At 44.6% G+C, this 22,005-nt stretch overlaps 1 long non-coding RNA gene across 1 annotated transcript; it reads left to right on the forward strand.

Annotated features, from left to right (window-relative positions):
- The first annotated feature begins 11,438 nt into the window (after positions 1-11,438).
- LOC307212089 lies at positions 11,439-21,759 on the forward strand. Its single transcript, XR_013836814.1, has 3 exons — positions 11,439-11,785; positions 12,840-12,969; positions 21,546-21,759. It is a non-coding gene; the product is annotated as an uncharacterized lncRNA (long non-coding RNA).
- Positions 21,760-22,005: the final 246 nt, after the last annotated feature.

The following is a 22,005-nucleotide window of genomic DNA, read 5'->3' on the forward strand; positions in this document are numbered from 1 at the left end:
CGCCTGGAAGAAGCGGACCATTTGGATCCCTTCCAGTCGGGATTCAGGCCTCATCATGGGACTGAAACTGCCTTGGTCGCACTGGTTGATGATCTCCGGCGGGCTAGGGACAAAGGTGAGAGCTGTTTCCTAGTTCTGCTGGATCTCTCAGCGGCGTTTGATACCATCGACCATAACATCCTTCTGGACCGTCCTGAGGGGCTGGGAGCTGGGGGCACTGTCCTACAGTGGTTCCGCTCCTTCCTCCTGGGCCGTGTTCAGAAAGTGGTGGTGGGGGATGAGTGTTCAGACCCCTGGGCTCTCATTTGTGGGGTGCCTCAGGGTTCTGTCCTCTCCCCCATGCTTTTCAACATCTACATGCAGCCGCTGGGAGAGATCATCAGGAGGTTTGGGCTGGGTGTTCATCAGTATGCAGATGATACCCAGCTCTACCTCTCTTTTAAATCAGAACCAGTGAGGGCAGTGAAGGTCCTGTGTGAGTGTCTGGAGGCGGTTGGAGGATGGATGGCGGCTAACAGATTGAGGTTGAATCCTGACAAGACAGAAGTACTGTTTCTGGGGGACAGGAGGCGGGCAGGTGTGGAGGATTCCCTGGTCCTGAATGGGGTAACTGTGCCCCTGAAGGACCAGGTGTGCAGCCTGGGAGTCATTTTGGACTCACAGCTGTCCATGGAGGCACAGGTCAAATCTGTGTCCAGGGCAGCTGTTTACCAGCTCCATCTGGTACGTAGGCTGAGACCCTATCTGCCTGCGGACTGTCTCGCCAGAGTGGTGCATGCTCTGGTTATCTCCCGCTTGGACTACTGCAATGCACTCTACGTGGGGCTACCTTTGAAGGTGACTCGGAAACTACAACTAATCCAGAATGCGGCAGCTAGACTGGTGACTGGGAGCGGCCGCCGAGACCATATAACACCGGTCTTGAAAGACCTACATTGGCTCCCAGTATGTTTCCGAGCACAATTCAAAGTGTTGGTGCTGACCTTTAAAGCCCTAAACGGCCTTGGTCCAGTATACCTGAAGGAGCGTCTCCACCCCCATCGACTGGGCTGTTGTGGGCAAGCATTGCAGCATGGCCCCATGAAACCTCTGTGCTCCAAGCCCTCCCAGCAGAAGTGGCAAGGGTTGGGCTGGCACATTATGTTTTGTCCACCCTCTGTGCAGCCGCTGGTCCTGCCCCGGGTGCCAACCAAAGACGTAATGCCACTGTGTTCCAAGGTGCTTCAAGGGGCTCATGTGAACATAACCCACTGCCAGGAATTGGGTTTCGGTATCTGAACTGAGTGGAGTTCATTGTCTTTCTACACAAAAATCCCACTCCTGGTTCCTCCCAAGCTTTCCTTTATTTTAGGCATATAATTTAGAATAGAAGGGGGAGCGGAGAGGCAAAAGGCTTTTTGCTGTCCCATTAAACAATTGAGAGTCAAAGGTCCTTATCGGTCTATAGCAATTCAGCCATGGATCTAACAGCCTCCTCCTCCTCCTTCTTCCTCTTTGGCGATCACTCGTAGCCAAGTAAGATTGTTTTCCATAAACACGGTATTAATAGTGAGACTGTCAGTGATTGTGGAGGCCAATTCTGGATCCATATGTCCTTCCACAGTGGGGACATAGGTTTCTTTTTTTAAAAAATATTTTTTTATTAACTGGCCAATCACATCAAATTAAATCACATCATATAAGTTCCGAATTACAAAGCCAAATTTTAAATTTTGTTGGGGGGACCCATACTTCAAGATCCAAAGGAGGATTCTGATCATCTTCTTGCTGCTGCGTTAATCAGTCCAGACAGAGTTCATAATTCTATCCCATCTTATCTTGCTGTTTCCACTTCACATCTTGTTCATATGTTTTCTCTTTTTTCTTTATGATCTCTTCTGATAGTCTCCTTAAGCCGATAAACACCAATAGTAATAATAATCCTGTGTGAATTTTCCGTTCTTCCAATCCTCAAATCAAGTTAGTTACCATATATCATCTTCTTCATAGATAACATTGCTCTTTCCATCATAATCTTGCAAAACTGTCGCTCTTAAGTCCCACTGAGGAGTTTAATCCAAAATATATAAACAACTTTGTTTCTCTCTTTCTCCTCCCAGACTCAAGACCTCCAACAGAGCTTCCCAATATGGCGACAGCATTTTTAACTGCGTCATTCCAAAGCTTTTATACCTTCCATGCTATTCTTAAAACATGCTTTGGTTCGAAAGTTTATCTCCACACAGCCTTAAATCCACAGCTTAAGTCTTTAAAACGACATTTCTGACTCATAAGGGGAGGGGATTCTTGTTTAATCACATAAGAAAAGAAAGGAAAGTTTCTTCCCCCTCCCCCCTCAGTCATTTGCCGTACCGTGTCTTGGCGTATCTTCTCATGATTTATTCTTGTCTTGTTTTATCAGAGATCTCTTCTGTTACCAGTCTTTACTCCCCCTTCTTCATTGAAGTATGTGCAATTCGCCTCATCCAAATTGTTTCTTTTGAAGTTCTTGCAGCTAGTGGCGCGAATCAGGGATGGCGTCCAGGAGTGCCGAAATCCCACAGGAGGGCTTTGTGCCTAGTGCCCCCATCCCCACAAATTCGAGGGTGGTATAGGGCACAGCAGGCAAGGGCCGTCCCCCCCACCATCCTGGGGGGGGTTAAGGAGGCTAATTACCCCCATCATAGCCTCCAAATTACCTCGTGTGGGTCGGAGAGATGTTATTGTCAGCCATCTTCTGATGCGCCACCTAGTGGCCCCCGGGGACATAGGTTTCTGGGTGGGAGATGATCATGGTGAGGGTTTGCCAAGCGTGTCTTCCTCGTAGCATGTTTCTTCCCTTTGTCCTGAGTTTGAGCGTCTTCAAAGACCATGATACCTTTGATAAAGGCTGTTCTCCAAATGGAGTGCTCACAGCCCAGTGTGTCCCATTTTTCTGTGTTTATACTACTTTTTCTTAGATTTGCCTTCAGAGAATCTTTAAACCTCTTTTGTTGACCACTAATCAAGCAGCTGAACAACATGACCAGTCCAATGATGCTGATCTTGAAGAATCATTGCTTTGACACTGGTGACCTTTGCCTCTTCCAGTACACAGGCTTTTGTTCTAACAGTAGTTGCTCAATGACTCATCTGGGTGCTTCTTCCGGGCTTAGCGTCCTCCACGTCTCACAATGGGCCAAAACCTCTAATCTTTCCATCTCTACATGTCATTCTGGGGAAGACAGTGTGCTGATGGCTGAACCAGCAGCCCTACTTTCCTTCAGGGCATGGTGATGACTTGCTGGACTTTGCAAGGAAGTGGGAGGAAACAGCTTCCCAAGGATCCTACAAATATGGATCACTCATCTCTCTCCTGACAATCTTCTGGCCTGTGGTCCTGCACCCAGTCTCACTGCACCGTCTATCCTAACAGAGCCATGAAGATCCTCCAGCTATGTTTGGCTATTCTGTCTTTGCTGCTCCTGGCTACGTCTGGTAAGTGATACAGAAGAAGGCAGTTGTCTTCAGGTCCTGCATAGTGGGGCTGGGAAACCGCACTATTCAAAGGTTTTGAGAACAGTGCAGTACTTTTAACCCTTCTTCCACTGGTCCACCTAGCTTAATACTGTCTATACCAACTGACTGTGGCTCTCAAGGAAAGAGCCACAGCCTGGAGATACTGGGTTGATGCTGGTCTGCTCCATGAAAGGCTGGAAATATTTGCTTTCTGCTGCCCTGGAGGGAGAAATTAGATCTAACTGGCTTTAGTTATAGGAGTGTAGATTTCAGCAAAACACTTGTAGATACTTACTGGAGAGCTCAAGTGCTGGATTCCCTGCATTGTTCAAAGCAACAGCACTCAAGCAGAAGAGGGACATATCAACAAGGGTTGAGGAGCAGCTTAAGATTTGCAGTAGTTCCAAGAAGCTTTAGGGCAGGGAAAACCTCAATAAATGTTAGGGACAGCCCCCTTCAAATAATCCCATATCCTAAAGAGGTCTGTAAAGAGGTGTGTGTGGGTGTGTGGGTGTAAAACTGGGGAGGGAAAATGGAATGGAGAGGAGAACACTACTCAAAACTATAAACACTTCCTTATGTTATTGTATTATCAAATTTGTTAGAAGAAGAAGAAGAAGAGTTTGGATTTGATATCCCGCCTTTCACTCCCCTTCAGGAGTCTCAAAGCGGCTAACAATCTCCTTTTCCCTTCCTCCCCCACAACAAACACTCTGTGAGGTGAGTGGGGCTGAGAGACTTCAAAGAAGTGTGACTGGCCCAAGGTCACCCAGCAGCTGCATGTGGAGGAGCGGAGACTCGAACCCGGTTCTCCAGATTACGAGACTACCGCTCTTAACCACTACACCACACTGGCTCTCAGTTCAAGGTCAAAGGCCTGTTTATAAAGCAAAGCTTTGGCTTGGTGCACAAATATATGCAATGATGGCTCCAGGTGTGCCACCTTGGGGAGAGCATTCCGCAAATAGGGACCAGCAGATAAAAGCCCAATCTCGTGCTACCACCCTCCAGACCTCTCGTGGAGGGTGCAAATGAAGAAGGGCCTCAGATGGTGATCAAAGGCTCTGGGCCCGTTCCACTGGAACAGGTTTCTCAACCTGTGGGTCTCCAGATGTTGTTGAACTACGACTCACATCACCCCTAGCTAGCAAGGCCAGAGCTCAGGGAAGATGGGAGTTGTAGTCCAACAACATCTGGGGACCCACAAATTGAGAACCGCTGAGAGAGAGGCAGACCTGGAGGTATTGCAACCCTGAGCCATTTAAGCCTTCATAAGTCAAAACCAGAACATTGAATTGCAGCTGGAAATTAATGGGTAGCCAGTGCAGTTGGGCCAGGAATGGTGTAATATGCTTGGGCCCTCTTGGCCAGGTGAGCAACCAGGCCACCAAATTCAACATCAGCTAAAGTTTCCAAACTGTCTTCTGAGGCAGCCTACATATAACGTGTTGCAATATTCTTGTAGGTCCCATTTCTATGGATTCCAAACAGGGTTGGAGAACATGTGTCAGGGACTGGCTGGACGAGGAGGAGTGGTGTTGAGGTGCCAGCTGGGAAGCCCCAAATGGAAATCCCAGAGGAGGAAGGCTCACAACCTGGGGATTGGTGGTGGGACACTGAGGAGAGGTCAGAGGGAGAAGATTGGGAGGAGGTGCAGGATGCCGAAGGGGCAACCAGGTTTAGTGAGCAGGAGAAACCTGTGACAGGGAGCAGTTCACACTCCAAGGCTGAAGCAGAGGAGGGATCATGGTGAAGAGGTTGCTGAAGAATGCTGGGATTCTTTGTCTCAAGCTGCGACAGGCTCCCCTCCTCACTGGTCTCCAAGAAGGTGCAGGACAATGAGTATGGCAAATGGTTGAAGGAACTCGAGGTGGGAGTTGGAATGCCACTGTATCCCGATGTGCCAATGAACTTGTACCCCCTTTTTCTTCCTCTTCTGAATTTTCTTTGCCTCCTGAAAACCCATAAGATTACTTTTCTCTCTGCAGTGTACAGTGATATTTTTTCTCTCTCTCTCTTTGTGCAGCATTTGCCCAGGAGACACCACAGAGTAAGGAAGCATGCAAGGCTCAAGGTGGTAGTTGCTTACCTCATACGTGTGTCAATTTTCCTGAGATTGGAAGCTGCGGGGGGAAGATTAAGTGTTGCAAAGAAAAGTAATCTTGGTTTGGCAAACAAGAGATCAAACATATTGCCAGAGGTAAGCGTGATCTCAGAAACAGCATCCACTGCCCAAACCCTCCAGGCTGAGCATGTCAAGGAGCCTCTGATTTCAGGGTCTTCAGGCTTCTCTCCACAGTCGCTTGACTAATGACTCATTTCTGTGAACCACAATGGGACTTACAGCCAAGGAAACACACTTGGGTTTTGCCCCATATCCTTTTGCAATTACTACAGCCTCTTCTTATCTTCTAGTATTGTAGCCCTTGCTCAGATATACATAAAATGTAGGGCCAATGGAATTACCATATGCCTTACATTTAACAATTTAAATCATGGTGCCATTCTTTGCTTTCCCATAGAGTAAAAGAGGAAAGGTCCGACTCACATTTAGTACCAGGATTTCCCCATATTCCTCACATAACTAACTCTTTTCATCCTTTATTCTGAAAACTCATGTCAATATCTCTAAAGAGTTTGAACAGTTTCAGACTTGATTCTGTAACTGGAATCTGTCCTCATTTGTTCATCAGAATCTGACAGTAGAGTCCTAGGCATACCTCACTTTTCTTTTCTTTTGCCTGATTATATTGCCTATATCTTCCATTTTCCTTCATTCGTCATTTTTTGTTGTTGTTCAGCTCTCAGATGAGCTGGGGATCTGCTCTAGAACAATAAAAATATATACAGAAAACCATGACAAGAAAATAACAACAACAACAATTTGGTATTTATACCTCGCCCATCTGGCGGGGTTTCCCAAACCACTCTGGGTGGCTCCCAACCGATTATTAAAAACACGATGAAACATCAAACATAAAAACTTCCCTAAACAGGGCAGCCTTCAGATGTCTTCTAAAAGTCAGATAGTTGTTTATTTCCTTGTCATCTGTTGGGTGGGCGTTCCAGAGGGCGGGCGCCACCACCGAGAAGGCCCTCTGCCTGGTTCCCTGTAACCTCACTTCTTGCAGGGAAGGAATCTCCAGAAGGCCCTCGCTGCTGGACCTCAGTATCCGGGCTGGATGATGAGGGTGGAGATGCTCCTTCAGGTATACTGGGCCAAGGCCGTTTAGGGCCTTAAAGGTCAGCACCGACACTTTGAATTGTGCTCAGAAACATATTTGTTCTTGTCCAAGGGAGTTTATATTTCCTTTCAATACTTATTGTTGATAGCCTTAGCTCATTCATTCCCTGCAATGTTCCACCTTCCTATGTTCATCATTTTGACATCTGATTCCAGGTGAAATGGAAATAACTGCTGTATATTTTGCTTTGTTTTCGAACAGATTAGACTGATGGAGGAGGCCTGCTTACCCAAGATCTTTTAAGAGCCACTGGATTGCTGCTTCATCCCCAGCTAGAGATGCATTCTGCCTCTTCACCAAAACATGTGGATCGAAAGAATAAGCCATTGCAAAATGTTCCATGATTATACCAGCTTGCCCCTTGCAATAAAAGCAAATTAAAAAACCACGTTCCCTCTCTTTCCTGTTTTCAGGTATCCCTCCTTGCTTATGCAGCCAAAATAGCACCTTGCCCTCATGAGACAGAGGTTTCAACCAGCACGATTGTGCAGAAGCAGAGCAGATCTGTAGAAAAGAACCCTAGAAGGAGAAAGGATCCTCCCAAACAGTCTGTTGAGCCACAATGAGGATAATGAACTATGACAAAATGGGAAGGGAGGTGTGGCAACCCCCCCCCCCAGCATGTACCCTATAACCACCACGGGTTATGTTTTGGTTTTTGGGTGAGGCTAAACCTTATAAACAGAGTTGATAAAACTAGTAGAAATCAGCAGCCAGATGCCACACAGGAGCAGCTACGGGGACAACATGTTACGCTGCTCAGAGATGCACTGGTTGCCAATTTTCTAATATCCGGGTTCAAGTTTCTAAACAAGGTCAATAGCTGAACGAAGAGGGTGGAGATGCTCCTTGAGGTATACTTCAGGAGCTTCTGGGTTAGTGCCTCCGGCAATGGCAGAATTCCTCTGATCGGGAGGAATTTGCTCCGTGGAATTCAGGGTCTGGCCACCACGGCGAAGGCGGAGACCCACTAAAAATCGCAGGCGGGAGAAGCCTGTGAACGTGGGATTCGGCTGGCACCTTTTGCGCCTCCCCTACTCACGGGGAGACCCGGTTTCGGGGATCTAGAGTGATGTGGGGTGAGTGGCGCGGGGCTTCAAATTGACTGCTACTTTCACAGAGTGAAGCCGCATTGCTGTTGCCGGAGAGCGCTGACTTTTTCCTGTGGACAATTTGATTCTAAACAATTACCCGTGAGTAGAATGGAAAATTGGATTTTTAAACGTCTTAATTTGGCACCGATATGGGGAGGTTTCAAACAGGAAGTCCGCCTTCCCCTTTTGTAAATAGATTGAAGCAAAGAATTTGCAAGCTAAAGTCTTGGAAAGTCCTATGTAAAGGATTAAACTTCCATTGGCTAAAATTATTAAACCCCCCTTGGAGGCAGGAGAAGAGGGGGGAAATTTTGGATTGTGTAAGCCTGCAGGAGAGAGTGAAGAAAGTTGGATCACCACCGCTCTGAACCTGGAAACGGTCTGCTTAAGACTGACGTTTTCGGGAAAGTTCATTGACTGTGACAGTTAGTTAAATAAGAGAAATACATTGTTTCCATTGTCTCCTGCGTTTAAAAAGGAGTAAAAGTAGTTGAAAATTGAAACTAATCTTACTGCTTGAACTGTGCTTAAAAGGATTGATACAAACAGAAATTGTTTCTTCTAGAGGGAGCCTTTGAAATTGTTACAAGAGTTGGGCTGGTGGAATCCCCAGCTGCAAGAGAAAACCGTGAGATTGACCTTGGATCGCTTGAGAATGTTGACAGAAGAAGCCTTAGTGATTGCACTATTCAAGATAAGTGAGTCATTGGAACAGCTCCATAAGAAGACGGATGTGATGAATATTAAAATTGATATTTTGGGACAAAAAGCGACTAATTTGGGATAAAAAGTGAACATCTACACAGAAAATATTCAGGAACTGATACAGGAACCTACTTTGACATGCCAAATGGTGGAGAAAGCGAGGGAGAAAGTTGTGGTTGTTGAACCTAAAGTAATACAAGTGGAGAGGGAGAGAGCCCCAGCCTTACAGAGGCAATTTGATGACTACAAGTTGTTGCCCTACATGATTGAATTCAGAGAAAGTCAGATTGGAACCCTGCTTGGACTGGAGAAGGAAAGTTGGATAGATCATCTCATGCAGGGATTTACTGACCTTTGGGATCTGGGCTTGGGTCAGGAGGAAATTGGAGTTGTGGGGACCTTCAGATTTGGAGGGATTTTGAAACACGTCCCGAAATATCTTTTGGATTTTAGTTTTGACCATGGAGATGTGGATGACATGTCGAGAAGGAATAAAAATATTGCTAGGTTGGAGCTCCCCCGAGACCTACTTTTCAGCATCAAAGGAAGGAAATTAAGAACAAGATCAGCAGAAGACAAAGTATACGAAGAAGACTTGCAGAAGGGACCTGGAAAAGAGTTAAGAGCCTTGGACAGAAGATCACCAGGTTGATGGACTATATGGAATTGATGGAAATGACTGGCAGAATCCGAGACCAGGGAGAAAAGACGGTGGAAGGAGATTGGAAAAAGCTTAAAGTCTATTTATAGAAATACTGTAAAATTAATGAGTGTTAGAAAAATGTTGGAATGAAATTATATGGCTTTAGTAGAAATGTTATAAGGAGTTAAGCATAAATAAGTATTATAGTATTAATGGAAAATAAGGTTAAAATAAGTTAAGATATTTATATGACAGAAAATAGTGAAAGATGGAAAGGAATTGCTGAAACAATTAATAGAAGTGGAATACAAAAAGAGGGGTTAGAGGAAGTCGATGAAACAAGGGAATGAAAGATAAGGCATTGAAATCGCAGGATGTATGTTTTTAAATTGTTTTTGTTTTGTTTTGTTTTGTTTAATGTGTTAATGTTGTGTGGTGTATTGTTTATATATTGTATTGTATTGCTTTTTCTTTCTTTTGTTTCTTCTTCTTTTTTCTCCTTTTCTTTTTCTTCTTGTTGTAAGGTTTAAAAGCAATAAATATTATTATTTTTTTTTAAAAAAAAAAGATTGTGCAGAAGCAAAGCAGATCTGTAGAAAAGAACCCTAATAGGAGAAAGGATTCTCCCAAAACAGTCTGTTGAGCCACAATGAGGATAGTGAAATATGACAAAATGGGAAGGGAGGTGTGGCATCCCCCTCTCCAGCAATATACCCTATAACCACCACAGGTTGTCTTTTGGTTTTTCTGTGAGGCTAAGCCTTGTAAACAGTGCTGATAAAACTAGTAGAAATCAGCAGCCAGACGTCACACAGGAGCAGCTACTAGGGACAACATGTTACGCTGCTCAGAGATGCACTGGTTGCCAATTTTCTATTATCCGGGTTTGAGGTTCTAAACAAGGTCTAGAGCTGAACAAAGAGGGTGGAGATGCTCCTTCAGGTATACTGGGCTGAGGCCGTTGAGATTATTAAAAATCTTTCTAGACAGCTTGCAGAATGCTGGAGAAGAGGAGGAACTGGGGAGGTAGCAGGTGGAAGGGGCTGGGGGTAAAGGGTGCATTTGCAGTGCTGTGGATGAGCAAGATGAAGCACTGGGATGAAAGAAAGGGGTTGTGGGTCAGGGGGACGGAGATTCTGGAGGGTAGTGATGTCTGTGGTAAGTGGCTGAGGGAGGTTGAAAGGAAAGACTGGAACAGAAGGAGAGTGTTTATGACACTTTTAGGCAATGCTTAGCTAAATGGACTCAATATGAGGTAGCTTCCTATCTTCTAAAACACACATCCTACCTCTGGAATCCTTTGGAAAAAGATGGCGGGTCTCAAACACCCAGAGATGGAAACCCTCCCATAGTAACTTGATATATTTCAGAAGTCATTGCTGGAAAGGATATTGGAGGCAGCCTGGTCCAACCTTAAGCTCAGGGAAGAATCTCCAGCACAGGTTGGAACTGCAGCATCCTTAAGAGATAACTATTCAGCCTCTGCTTATACCTCTTGGGCTTGCCGATCAGGTCGGCGGTTCAAATCCCCGTGACGAGGTGAGGTCCTGTTGCTCTGCCCCAGCTCTTGCCAAGCTAGCAGCTCAAAAGCACACCAGTGCAGGTAGATAAATAGGTACCGCTGCGGCGGGAAGGTAAATGGAGTTTCTGTGCTCTATGGTTTCGGTTACAGTGTTCCATTGCACCAAAAGCAGTTTAGTTGTGCTGGCCACATGACCTGGAAAGCTGTCTGTGGGCAAACGCTAGCTCCCTCAGCCTGAAAGCGAGATGAGAGCTGCAACCCCATAGTCGCCTTTGACTGGACTTAACCATCCAGAGGTCCTTTACCTTTTACCTTTTACCTATACCTCTAGTAGAGAAAGCCTTCCTCATCAGACTGATCCACTGTCAACACAAAACCTCCTTTCATGTAGAATACTATCTTTCAGAAAGGAAGGCTACAGAATGATGGGAACTGTAGCCACAATGGCTACTACAGGTTTTGGAAGTCTTGAAAAACACTAAAGCATTCTGCAGCAGTCAATTATCTGTTTTTCTCTTTGGCTTGATGGTATCCTAATCTCTGGATTAATTTGTAGTTTGAAACCCCCTTTGCTTCATCTTCAGAGTGCCTAATGTACACTGTGAGCCTATTCATTTTTTCAGTTTTTGTTTTAAATCTCCAAACTTTTTTGTTGTTGCTACACTGTACATTCCTGCTCTATTGCTTGTTTTAAATACTTCTATTTAAAAATTAAAAAAACCTCCACATTGTCCTAAGATAGGTAGGCAGTTTTTGTTTTGTAAGAATGAGGAAATGCTGAAAGAGGCAACTGTTCTTAACGTTTGTGGTCTGTAACTGGGAACTGTCTTTGTGGACACTGCTCTGACTGACAGACTGTAGCAATACCTTTCCAACGGCCTTTGATTTCGGCAAGATTCCCTTCAACCGCTCCCGGTGTCACAACATCCCAAGGATCCTATAAATATTGGAAGCTCCGTCTTGCCCTGGAAACCTTTGAGACTTGGCCTTGCTTGTAACATTGCATCCAGCTTTCCCACATTGCTCCATCCCAGCTGAGTCATGAAGATCCTCCAGTTGTGCCTGGCAGTTCTCTCTTTGCTGCTCCTGTCTTCCTCAGGTAAGGGAGAGGGACACTTGTCAGCCAATGGGAAGGGGAAGAGGAATCAAGACGTTGTTCTGTGGCCCTGCAAAGGGAACAAGCGTTTCCATCTAACTTTTATACCATAGAAGGAAACTGCCTTGGTCCTTCCATCAGAAATGGGTTTCCCCAGAAGCTGCACCCTGCACCATGCGCTGCAACTCCCATTGCACACTTGCACAGAACTGTAGCAGCTTCTGCTCTGTTTTGAGATTACTAAACCATTAAGCAGCTTGCAAGAGTCTCCCCAAACCCTCCTTGGAGGTGATGAGTTGATGCTTGGCTATTCCACCGAAGAGGGAAAATACTTGCTCTCTGCTGCCCCAGAGGGCAGGACTATTTGGATCAAGTTATACATAGATTTCAGTTGAACATTAGAAAAACCTTCTTGATGGTAAGAGCAGCTGTGGTGGGCTCTTGCTCACTGAAAAGCCCTCTGTTGGGGGACGCTCATGTTCTGGATTCTCTGCATTGTTCACAGGGCGGAGTAGATGACCCAGTCAATGCCCTCCATCTTCTCCTATAAACCAATAGGAAACTCACTCGGAATCCTGGTTTCCATGTGGGCAAAACAACGTCATCCTTGCACAAAAGGGATGCTTGGGGGAGGACCTCAAACACAGCAGATATTCAAAAAAATCTTAAGGGTGAGGGACTCAGGAAACCTTCTCCCACCCAAAAAATTAGCCCACAGACTAATGAGGCCCATTGTCTATTTGTGGGGGTGGGGACTGGAGAGGAGGGTACATTGAATGGTGTACCACGGATGAGGGCATGGCCAGCTGAGACCATGAAAAGGAGCACTCTGAACTATAAGCACTTCGTTGAAGTTCCCATTTCTGATGAAGTGATTCTAAAGCAGGAATGGGGAGCAACTTCAGCTAATGGCTGAGAGGTGCTGGGAGTGGAACGCCCCAACATCCAGAGAGTCGCAGAATCCCCCATTCCTGAACTTGTGCCTCCCTTTCTTCCTCTTCTGAATTTCCTCTCCTCTCCCCAGTGGACAGTAACCTATTTTTCTTCCTCTGTGTAGGATCTGCCCAGCTAACAGCAGGGAATAGTCAACAATGCAGAGACAACGGTGGCTTTTGCAGATCTGGAGGTTGTATCTATCCCTTCATTCAGAGGGGGAGATGTGGATTTCTGAGGAGATGTTGCGTAAGGTAGCTTCAGCTCACCAGACAAGAGATCAAATGAGTAGCCAGAATATAAGTGTCATCAAAGTTTTTTTGATGCTTGCTAGACTTAACCAGATGTTTCTTTAGATGTCTGAAGGCAGCCCTTTTAAGGGAAGCTTTTAATGTTTAATAGAATATTTTATTTTAATATTTTGTTGGAAGTGGCCCAGAAGGGCGGGGTTGTTGTTGTTTAGTCGTTTAGTCGTGTCCGACTCTTCGTGACCCCATGGACCAGAGCACGCCAGGCACTCCTGTCTTCCACTGCCTCCCGCAGTTTGGTCAGACTCATGCTGGTAGCTTCGAGAACACTGTCCAACCATCTCGTCCTCTGTCGTCCCCTTCTCCTTGTGCCCTCCATCTTTCCCAGCATCCGGGTCTTTTCCAGGGAGTCTTCTCTTCTCATGAGGTGGCCAAAGTATTGGAGCCTCAGCTTCACGATCTGTCCTTCCAGCGAGCACTTGGGGCTGATTTCCTTAAGAATGGATATGTTTGATCTTCTTGCAGTCCATGGGACTCTCAAGAGTCTCCTCCAGCACCATAATTCAAAAGCATCAATTCTTTGGCGATCAACCTTCTTCTTTTTTTCCATTTTATTTTATTTGTACAACAAGAAAAACAACAACAACAAAACACAAATACCAAATTACACACAAATTACAAAAATAACCATAGACACAATTTTTTTTTAGCAAACAATAAAACATCTATTAGTCTTAACACTAAAGACCCAACCTCCCGTCTGTTCCATATTTCAAATTCATATTACTCATTGCCAATACACATTTTTTTTTCATAATTAAACTTATTCTCAATAAATCTAATTTCTTATATCTACCTTGCAACTATTACTGAAGTTCCTCGAATGCTGCAACAGAATTTAAACTACTATATTTATTTTTCAGATATTCTTTGAAAACCTCCCATTTACAAACAAATTCCTGTTTTGATTTATTCTTTATTTTTTCTGATAAACCATCTAATTCGGCATATTCTGTCAGCTTTTGGATCCAATCTTGCACAGAGGATACCTCATCACTCTTCCACTTTGCTGCGATCAAAACTCTTGCTGCCGCCGTCGCATATAAAAAGATACCCTTCCTCTTTTGTAGAATATCCAAATCTGTTATTCCCAGGAGGTAGACCTCTGGTTTTTTATTGAAAGAGATCTTTAGCATTTTTTGCAGTTCTGCATGTATACTCTCCCAGAATACCTGTATTTTCCTACATATCCACCACATATGGTAGAATGTTCCTGAGTCTCCGCATCTCCAACAATTACTTGACACATTTTTATACATTTTTGAAAGTTTCCATGGTGTTAGATACCAACGATGTTGCATTTTCTGAAAGTTCTCTCTAATCGTGTAACAATTTGTAAATTGCCAATTGATCTTCCATAAATTTTCCCATTGGGCCATGGTTATTGAATGGCCAAAATCCTGGGACCACCTCACCATTGCCACTGTTACCTCCTCCTCCTTGACTGTCCAGTCAAGGAGGAGTCGGTAAGTTTTGGAAAGAGTTTTTCTTTTAGAATTTACAAGATCAGATTCGAATCGGGAAGTTTCTGTTGAGAACCCCTTTTGTTTGTCAGATTTAAATTTTTCAAATAGCTGATGGTATTGGAACCAGTCTGGAATGTGTTCTCTTATTTCCTCAAAGTTTTTAAATTTTATTTGGTTATCTTCATTTTTTAGAAATATTTTATATGTTAGCCAGCTTTCCTGAGTATTTTTCCGTTTTACTGCTATGGCTTCTACTGGAGAAGTCCACCACGGGACTTTAGGCTCCACCAGGTCTTGATATATTTCCCACACAGCAAAGAGTGACTTTCTTATTATTGTCAGAATTCAGGCTCGGTCAGAGGTATGTGCCTATCTCTCCAGGCACCGGCTGAATTCTTTTGACCTCCCTCCGGCGACTCCCGGCAGGCGAAATACACGAGGTCCGTTCCGGCGATTTTCCTCAGGCTGTGAGAAAAACACACCAAACTGCTTCTCCTCCTCCCTGCTCTCCAGCATATCCCCAGGGAGGGGAATCAGACACAGACAGAAATGTATCTACATGTTTTATTCCTGTCTTTCACTTCAGTACAGAGAAAACATGTCTGCTCTCTTCAACAAACAGAGAGAAACTCCAGACTCCACCCATGTACATCCTGTACAGGTCATATGACACACACTGAGCTAACATCCGGTGCTCAATACAGAATGGACTGCCCCTTTGTTTCCATGGCAACAGTCACACACATCCTGTTTGGCTTTCCAGCCACAAGCAGCTGACTTGGCTGCTAGAGCCTTTGCTTGCTGCTGCATTGCTGCTTTAGAATAACATACTCCCCCTAAAGTATCAATGCGTGCAGCGAGCAAAGCGTCATCCAGAGAAGAAAACAAACAGTTGTTATACATATAACACTCCCCTGTTGTTTCAGTTCCATCCTTGGAACTACCCGCCACTGGTTTTACCAATGTACCTCTCTGGTTGTGTGACTTCCAAGGAATGAGTGCTTCTGCATTACCTTGGTTAACAACTCTCTGTTGTGCCTTTGTCTCTGACTCAGACACAGCTTCAATTTGACCTTGGTCGTTTACAACAGCAACACATGCAATAGCTTGGTTGGCAAACTCCTTTGAATACCTCTTGGGTGGTACACCCTTCGTTGCTCTCTCAGACCTACGTAAGAGGTGCTGTTCTCCCTTGCTTTCTGGTTCAGCCTCTGAACTCTCTGAAGAACCAGTACTAAGCTTAATCAGTGGTTCATCCTCTTCTTCTGAGGGTCTAGTCATTATGTGAGATTTCCTCTCAATGACTGTGACAACTGAGCTGTCTGAGCTATCGCTGTCATCATCAGTACTACTGAACTCAATAAGATCAAATTCATCATCATCATCATCAGAATCATCATCATCACCTGTGGGAAATGTGTGAACAGTCACTCTCTCCTGTTCAGGAGCACTCTCTAGAAATTTTGTGAGAATCACCTTACCAGATTCAGACAAAATTACTCTGTAGAGACCCTTTTCATAACCCACAAAAATGCCTCTGGCATTCTTTACTCCACCCGGAGCTTCTGTCCTCACATGAGACCCAAAAACCTTGAAATGGGCAACAGAAGGTTTTCTGTGGAACAGTTTCTCAAAAGGAGAACATCCCAAGTCTTTTGAAACCTTTCTCAACCACGTGTAACAATATGACATTAGTGACTCAGCCCAGTACTCATGTGGCAGATGTGAACTAAGCAATTGCGCATGCATTCCCTTTTGCAATTCTTTGTTCACCCTAACACAAACACATCTGTTCCAAGCTTCTTCGGAACTAGCAATTTTGTGTCTTATCCCTTTCTTCTTCAGGAACCTCTGGAAATCCTGTAAGAGAAAAATTGGCTTCTCATCTGTGCAAAGACAATCTATGTCAGCATCATGCATGTTTTTAACCTTGTCACAAAACTCTTTAAACCTTTCTAAGGCTTCTTTCGGTCTCTCCAAAAGATAAATCCAGACAAAACCTGTAAAAGAATCAACACATATTAGGTAATACTTTGCATTGCCTCTAGATGGTGCTAAAGGACCAATCACATCAGCATACACCCGCTGAAATGCCCTGTCGACCCTCGAGGTGACCTGCTTGGCGTTCTTTTTGGCTACACCTGCAAAAGAGATCATGTTAGAATCACAAGAATTACATTCCATGTAATCACTTTGATCAAAAGTCAACAAATACAGTCCATCTTTCTCTTTGGCAGAAAGATACAACTCTCCATCTTTGTAGATCTCGCAGTGTTGATCATCATAGGACAGTTTTAGTCCTTTCTTGGCAATCTGCGAAACGCTGAGCAGATTGTACTTCAACTCTGGAACCAAATAAACATCGTTTATAGTCAAGTTCAGACTTTTAAGATACACAGTCCCAATTCCGGTGGCTTCCAGCTCTCGACCGTTGGCTTGTTGTACAACGAAGCTTTGCTTCTTAAACGACGAAAACAAATCCCTGCGATGGGTCATGTGAACCGTCGCTCCCGTGTCTAAAACGAAGGAATTCCCCACTTGTGGTGTGGCTTTTAGGGACATCAAAGCCTTTGCAGGCTTCGCCTGTGACTTGGCATGACTTCTGCCTGACGCCTCAGACTTCGTGGAGCTTCCCTTGGCTCCTCTATTCTGACGTGGCTTCTTGCAGTACCGCTGAAGATGCCCAGTCTGCCCACAATTGTGGCATCGGACAACGTTCAAAGCTACAGCGTCTCCTCCAGTAGCTACAGCAGTGGGGGTGTCTGAACACCGTTCTTGTCTCCCCCTGTCCTTCACCTCCAGTGCGGCAAGTCTGTCATGTTCGTTCAGGACGACGGCAAAGACCCTGTCCGACGTTAGATCTTGCGCTGGGAGAGACCCCAGCTGACTGGCAACAGTTTTGTAAGTCCGATTCAGGCTGTTGATCACCATGAAGCAAAACACTTCCTCCTGCAGACGGAAATTGCGTTCCACCATCTGCTGACGCAGAAATTTCATTTCCGTCAGGTGCGCTTGAACATCTCCATCAGGCGCAAGCCTCAGGTTAGTCAGCTTTTCAAAATACAGCAACGCTGAAGAACCTGCATCTCTCTGATGTGTCCTTCTCAGCGTGTCCCAAACATCTTTCGCGTGCTGTAAATCTTGTATATGAACAAGCTGAGAGTCTGACACGCACAGAATTATAGCAGTTCTGGCCTTCACATCCTGTGACTCCCAAACAGGCGTTGGTGCTGCAGGGATGGGGTTCTCAATCACCCTAAACAGTCTCTGATTCTGCAGCAAAGCCTTCATCTTAATAGACCAAGATGCATAATTGTCACTGGTCAAAAGGGGTGGAGAAGGCAGGCCTTCCCCCTTCTTGGCATCCATTTTGAGTCCTTGCATTGACTCTCAAACACAAGCCTCTAAAATCCAATAGCTGGCTTGTTTACACTCTGTGCACCTGGCAGCAATAACACTGGCCGCTTGGAAAGTCCCCTTTCACAGTTCCTTTGTAAAGGCCTAGTCAAAACACGAGCTGTTTGTGCCTCTTTGGGCATAGCCTGACTTCCAGCCCTTATCTTGAAACTGGCCTGCGTTGCTAAGCAACCACATTCCTTTCCTTGGACAGGAAAAACCACAAGAATGTCTGGAATGCAGACTCTTCTCTCTCGGAGCTGTTTTTCCCAAACGTTGCTCCCATGAAGCAGAGAATTAATCCATCTGCATTCACACTCTTAAGCCCGAAAATCTCATACCTGGGCTCCGTAGCTTGGCTTTCAGCTTCTTCTGGTCAGCTTCTAGCTGCAGAGAATCAGCATCCATCTCAGGCTTCCATGGAGAGGGATGAATACAGTCTCCTTGATGCAGACTCCCATGGATCGTAGCAACCATCCTCTGCTACCAATGTCAGAATTCAGGCTCGGTCAGAGGTATGTGCCTATCTCTCCAGGCACCGGCTGAATTCTTTTGACCTCCCTCCGGCGACTCCCGGCAGGCGAAATACACGAGGTCCGTTCCGGCGATTTTCCTCAGGCTGTGAGAAAAACACACCAAACTGCTTCTCCTCCTCCCTGCTCTCCAGCATATCCCCAGGGAGGGGAATCAGACACAGACAGAAATGTATCTACATGTTTTATTCCTGTCTTTCACTTCAGTACAGAGAAAACATGTCTGCTCTCTTCAACAAACAGAGAGAAACTCCAGACTCCACCCATGTACATCCTGTACAGGTCATATGACACACACTGAGCTAACATCCGGTGCTCAATACAGAATGGACTGCCCCTTTGTTTCCATGGCAACAGTCACACACATCCTGTTTGGCTTTCCAGCCACAAGCAGCTGACTTGGCTGCTAGAGCCTTTGCTTGCTGCTGCATTGCTGCTTTAGAATAACAATTATATGGTTGGTAAAATTTTTATGAATTTTTGCTTTTCCATATATTAGGTAGGCGTGCCATCCCCAACGGTTGTCAAAACCTTCCAGGTCCAGGAGGTCCGGATCCTGCAACGTGCACCAATCTTTTAGCCAGGTGAAACAGGCTGCCTCGTAGTAAAGTTTTAGGTCGGGTAGGGAAAAGCCTCCTCTCTCTTTTATGTCTATTAAGATCAGGTGTTTAATCCTAGGTTTCTTCCCTTCCCACAGGAATTTGGAAATTTCTTTAAGAACTTGCCATAGTTTGCTGTGGTCAACACAGTCAAAGGCTTTTGCACAGTCAATGAAGCAGAAGTAGATGTTTTTCTGGAACTCTCTAGCTTTCTCCATATTTGCAGTTTGGTCTCTGGTTCCTCTGCCTCTTCTAAATCCAGCTTGCACTTCTGGGAGTTCTTGGTCCACATACTGCTTAAGCCTGCCTTGTAGAATTTTAAGCATAACCTTGTTAGCGTGTGAAATGAGTGCAATTGTGCGGTAGTTGGAGCATTCTTTGGCACTGCCCTTCTTTGGGATTGGGATGTAGACTGATCTTCTCCAATCCTCTGGCCACTGCTGAGTTTGACAAATTTGCTGGCATATTGAGTGTAGCACCTTAACAGCATCATCTTTTAAAATTTTAAATAGTTCAGCTGGAATATCATCACTTCCACTGGCCTTGTTATTAGCAATGCTTTCTAAGGCCCGTTTGACTTCACCCTCCAGGATGTCTGGTTCAAGGTCGGCAACCACACTACCTGGGGTATACGAGATATCCATTTCTTTCTGGTATAGTTCCTCTATGTATTCTTGCCACCTCTTCTTGATGTCTTCTGCTTCTGTTAGGTCCTTTCCACTTTTGTCTTTTATTATGGAAATCTTTGTACAAAATGTTCCTTTCATATCTCCAATTTTCTTGAACAGATCTCTGGTTTTTCCCATTCTATTGTTTTCCTCTATTTCTTTGCATTGCTCGTTTAAGAAGGCCTTCTTGTCTCTCCTTGCTATTTTTTGGAAATCTGCATTCAATTTCCTGTATCTTTCACTATCTCCCTCGCATTTTGCTTGCCTTCTCTCCCCCGCTATTTGTAAGGCCTCGTTGGACAGCCACTTTGCTTTCTTGCATTTCCTTTTCATTGGGATGGTTTTAGTTGCTGCCTCTTGTATAATGTTACGAGCCATAGTTCTTCAGGCACTCTGTCCACCAAATCTAAATCCTTAAACCTGTTCCTCACTTCCACTGTGTAGTCCTAAGGGATTTGACTTAGATTGTATCTTACCAGCCCAGTGGTTTTTCCTACTTTCTTCAGTTTAAGCTTGAATTTTGCTATAAGAAGCTGATGATCTGAGCCACAGTCAGCTCCAGGTCTTGTTTTTGCTGACTGTATAGAGCTTCTCCATCTTTGGCTGCAGAGAATATAATCAATCTGATTTCAATGCTGCCCATCTGGTGATGTCCATGTGTAGAGTCATCTCTTGTGTTGTTGGAAAAGAGTGTTTGTGATGACCAGCTTGTTCTCTTGACAGAACTCTATTAGCCTTTGCCCTGCTTCGTTTTGAACTCCAAGGCCAAACTTGCCAGTTGTTCCTTTTATCTCTTGACTCCCTACTTTAGCATTCCAATCCCCTATAATGAGAAGAACATCCTTCTTTGGTGCCATTTCTATAAGGTGTTGTAAATCTTCATAGAATCAGTCAATTTCAGTTTCTTCAGCACCAGTGGTTGGTGCATAAACTTGGATTACTGTGATGTTAAAAGGTCTGCCTTGGATTCATATCGAGATCATTCTATCATTTTTGAGATTACATCCCAGTACAGCTTTTGCCACTCTTTTTTTGACTATGAGGGCCACTCCATTTCTTTTACGGGTTTCTTGCCCACAGTAGTAGATGTGATGGTCATCTGAACTGAATTCGCCCATTCCCGTCCATTTTAGTTCACTGATGCCCAGGATGTCAATATTTATTCTTGCCATTTCATTTTTTACCACATCCAACTTACCAAGGTTCATGGTTCTTACATTCCATGCAATATTTTTCTTTACAGCATTGGACTTTCCTTACGCTTCCAGGCATATCCGCAACTGAGCATCCTTTCGGCTTTGGCCCAGCCACTTCATCAGCTCTGAATCTACTTGTACTTGTCCTCCGCTCTTCCTCAGTAGCATGTTGGACGCCTTCCGACCTGAGAGGCTCATCTTCCAGTGTCATAACTTGTATATGCCTGTTGTCTTTGTCCATGGAGTTTTCTTGGCAGGGATACTGGAGTGGCTTGCTGGTTCCTGCTCCAGGTGGATCACGTTTGGTCAAAACTCTCCACTATGACCTGTCCATCTTGGGTGCCCTGCACGGCATAGCTCATAGCTTCTCTGAGTTATTCAAGCCCCTTCGCCACGACAAGGCAGTGATCCATGAAGGGGATGGGTGGGGTATGAATATATTATTATTATTATTATTATTATTATTATTATTATTATTATTATTATTATTATATTGTGTAAAGTATGCCTGTTTGCATGCATTATTGTTGGCCTATCAAAAAGAGTTTCCCCAGGGCAATAAAAATTGATCCATAAAGGGAGAAAATATTAAAATGGTTTGTAGTGCAAGTGCTGCCTCTGAAATGGGATTAACTCTGGTATTTTTCTTTTCCCGATTTCTCAGGAAGGAATGATTGCTGCCTGCTTACCCAGGATCCTTTGAAAAATGGGAGATGTTCCCTCACCTTGAGATCCACTGGATCCTGCTTAATCCCTTTCTGGAGACACCTTCTGCTTATTCCCCAAAGCATCCAGATAAAAATTAATAAATGAAGACTTCAGAAAAATTCCATCAATTGTATGAGCTTGTTCCTTGCAATAAAAGCAAAATAAAACACTCCATCCCCTCTGTTTCCTATTTTCAGGAATGAGTGCTGTTGCTTTTGAAGCCAAAATGGCACATTTCACCTATGGGCAGGAATCCCCCCAAACAGCTCCAAGAAAAAGGACTGAATGACAAGGAGGAGAAGAAAGGAGGAGGGAATGGGAATTAAGGAGAAGGAATTTTATTCAGTTCAATTTTAAAGGCATTCCAACCTTATTTGCACTTTCTGAAGCAGCAGGTGAACTGAAACAGAATGTGA

Source organism: Podarcis cretensis, assembly GCF_951804945.1.
Source record: "Podarcis cretensis genome assembly, chromosome: 3".
NCBI lineage: Eukaryota > Metazoa > Chordata > Lepidosauria > Squamata > Lacertidae > Podarcis > Podarcis cretensis.